Source organism: Anthonomus grandis, chromosome 1 (assembly GCF_022605725.1).
Source record: "Anthonomus grandis grandis chromosome 1, icAntGran1.3, whole genome shotgun sequence".
NCBI classification, from domain to species: Eukaryota; Metazoa; Arthropoda; class Insecta; order Coleoptera; family Curculionidae; genus Anthonomus; species Anthonomus grandis.
The window spans coordinates 34059200-34063254 of NC_065546.1; positions in this window are offsets into that span (position 1 = coordinate 34059200).

The following is a 4055-nucleotide window of genomic DNA, read 5'->3' on the forward strand; positions in this document are numbered from 1 at the left end:
CAAGTCGTGTCTAGTATAAATTATTTACTTCAAAACCGATCCTATAAATGGCCACTGAACAAAGCTACACATCACTAGCAATGTTCTGAAAAGACGATGTTTATGTATAAGAAGTGTCTCAATTGGACAAATTGCGTGGTGATGTCTCCTCTGGCCACGCACAAGGCATTCTCATCTTATATATAGTCAAGGATTTTAAAGCCATTTATTCATACATTTTATGTAGTTTTTTATTTAATCCCAGGCAATATTTTCAATTTTTAATTTAGGCTTTGCGGATCCAAGCTTTTCCAAACTTTGCAACTTTTCCAGCCTTCTGTGGTATTTTTTTTTGATTTTCAGGCATTTAAAATAAAACTTCTTATCTAAGTCCAGGCTTTTGCAGTAATGATGGAAATTTTCCGAAGACACATTAGAACATGAGAACAAAAGAAAACCCAGCTCGAAGTAACTTACTTAATAAAATAACTATAATCTATACTTTAAACTAACATGAATTAATTAATTTTTATTTATTTCTAATCTTCCATAGTAATTAACTAGTATATGCCTGTTAGAAGCGTGTAGGAACAGGTTGGTAATTACATCAGCTACGTTTTCTATTATTAGATGGAGTTTTCTAGATTCGTGAATTTCGCCTGATGAAACTTTATTTTTTTATTCGTTATCTATATAAGTCTGTAAAGGTCTGATTCTAAGATTTTAAGTAGTTTTTTATTTAATTCCAGGCATTATTTTTAATTTCTATTCCGGGCTTTTACAGATCTAAGCTTTTTCAAAATTTGCAACATTTTCAGCCTTCTGTGGTATTTTGTTTGTTTTTCAGGCATTTGAAATATAACTTCTTATCTAAGTCCGGGCTTTTGGGGTAATGATGGCAATTGTCCGAAGACACATTACATCATGAGAACAAAGAAAAAGCTAGCTCGAAGTAACTTAACCTAATAAAATAACTATAATGTACACTTCATAAGCCCTTAAAACTAACATACATTAATTATATTTCATTTATTTATAGTCTTTTATTAATTAACTAGTATATTCCTGTTTAAAGCGTGTAAGAACAAGTTGGTGATTACATCAGCCACGTTTTCTATTATTAGATGGAGTTTTCTAGATTCGTGAATTTCGCCCGATGAAACATTATTTTTTTATTCGTTATCTATATAAGTCTATAAGGGTCTGATTCATTTGAAATATTTACTTAATTTTCGGATATGCAATGGAGATAAGCCGATACCGGGAAAGGCGGGCGTTATTGGGAGAAATTCAGTTTGTTAGTTGCCCTACACTCCCTATACAGGGCAAAGAGCAACAAAGGAAAACTCTGGCCATGCACAAGTCGTGTCTAGTATAAATTATTTACTTCAAAACCGACCCTATAAATGGCCACTGAACAAAGCTACACATCACTAGCAATGTTCTCAAAAGACGATGTTTATGTATAAGAAGTGTCTCAATTGGACAAATTGCGTGGTGATGTCCCCTCTGGCCACGCACAAGGCATTCTCATCTTATATATAGTCAAGGCTTTTAAAGCCATTTATTCATACATTTTATGTAGTTTTTTATTTAATCTCAGGCATTATTTTTATAATTTTTATTTCAGGCGTTTGCGGATTCAAGGTTTTCCAAACTTTGCAACTTTTCCAGGCTTCTGTGGTATTTTTTTTGATTTTCAAGCATTTGAAATATAACTTCTTATCTAAGTCCAGGCTTTTGCAGTGATGATGGAAATTTGCCGAAGACACATTAGAACATGAGAACAAAATAAAAACCAGCTCGAAGTAACTTACTTAATAAAATAACTATAATCTAGACTTCAAACTAACCTGAATTACTTTTATTTTATTTTTATTTATTTATAATCTTCTTATTATTTGGTATATGCCTGTTAGAAGCGTGTAGGAACAGGTTGGTAATTACATCATCCAAATTTTCAATTATTCGATGGAGTTTTCTAGATTTGTAAATTTTGGCTGATGAAACATTATTTTTTTATTCGTTATCTATACAGGGTGGCCATTTGAAAACGAAACAGAGCCTATTTTGGGTCCCTCAGAACATTTGCGAAAAAATCCTCGGACCCGTCAATTTTTGATTCAAGGTTTTTCAATTATAACCCTAAAGTTTTAAATCGTTACTATTTGCCTAGTCGATACAGGGGCTAATAAAAGTTATAAAAAAATGTTAAAAAGTATAATTTTAAATAAAGGGCTTAAAGATAAAATCAATCAACTAATGTTCAAAATGTTGGCCTTCGACTTCCATACAATAATACAGGTTTTGTTCAAACCTTTCCCGTACATTTTGCAAAATTTCTGGGGTGGTTTGACGACATTCATCAATTATTCTTTGTCGCAAATGGTCTAGCGATGTTGGCTGACTAGCATAAATTTTAGTTTTTAAATGGCCTCATAAAAAAAAATCTAACGGGCTTAAGTCCGGGGAACGAGGAGGCCATTCAATAGCTCCTCTTCTTCCAACCCATTGTCCTGGAAACGTTTGGTCCAAATATTGACGAACCCTTGCAGCATAGTGGGGTGGCGCCCCATATCTTGCTGAAATACTAGACGATTTTCCAAGTACTCGTTGTTATTTTCTAGTATCTCCGCTAATGCTGGATGAATTGTATTTTCTAATAACTCCAAGTACATATCTCCTGTTAAATTGCCAGGTAAAAAAAAGGGCCTACGATATGTTTACCAAAAATGCCAGCCCAAACATTTAATTTTTCAGGATGTTGTGTATGTACCTCACGAAATATTCTGGGATTTGAATCAGCCCAATAGCGACAGTTGTGACGATTCACAGTACCGTTTAGGAAAAAGGAGTATTCGTCAGAAAAACATACATTAAATAGAAAGTGTGGATCATTGGCGGCTTGTTCAGATATAGTTTCACAAAATTGTACTCGCCTATCAAAATCGTCTTTGTTTAGTTCTTGTACGAGATGCATTTTGTACGGATGAAACTTGTTTTTTTTTTTTAATATCTTCTGAATGCTGCTTCTCTTAATACCAGACACGGATGATAACTTCCTTGTGCTCAGTGTAGAATCTTGCACAATATGGTCTAAAATAGCTACTTCTGAAGCTTCATTCACCACTGGATTATCCATTTCGCGCTTTTTATTAGCCACAGACCCAGTTTCCCTAAATTTTTGAACCAATTCCAAAATGTACTTGCAATGGACCTGTCGATTAGGGTGTTGTAGTGTGTTAAAGAGCTGGGCAGTTCTATTAGTATTTTCATTGTTCGCAAAGAAAAGAGAAATTATTTCAACTGTTTCAGCAAGTGAATAAACCATTATCACACTCAATGTTGTAACTAACTAACTTTAAAGAGCTATTTGTTTGACACACTATGATCTGACAGCAGTAATTGACAACCACTATTAAACTTCAAAATGTTGCTATATATAATAACAGTCTCAACAATAACCAAGAGTTCCCTTGCAGAATTGGCATAGATACTTACGGGTATTAAAAAAAAAACAACAGAAAGTACGGTTCACAATGTAGGAGAATTTTTTGTATTTATTTAACTGCTAAATTTACAGGCATTTTTTTCATAAAAAATGTTGACATGTTTTTGTAACTTTTATTAGCCCCTGTATCGACTAGGCAAATAGTAACGATTTAAAACTTTAGGGTTATAATCCACATAATAATACCTTCAAAATAAGGTATCACTCGACCCCCCGTTTCTGTTTCGTTTTCAAATGGCCACCCTGTATATAAAGGTCTGATTCATTTGAAATATTTACTTAATTTTTGGATATGCAATGAGATAAGCTGATACCGAGAAAGGAGGGCGGTATTGGGAGAAATTCAGTTTTTTGTTGTTTGCCCTACAGGACAAAGGAAACAAAGGGAAAACTCTAGCCACGCACAAGGCGTGTCTTGTACAAATTATTTACTCCAAAAATAAATAGCCAAGTGTTAAGTTTTCAAATTGCTTTAATTATATGAGTGGTCACTGGGTAAAGGCTACGCATGTTCTAAAAAGTCGATGTTTATGTATAAAAAACATATAAATTGGACAAATTGCAT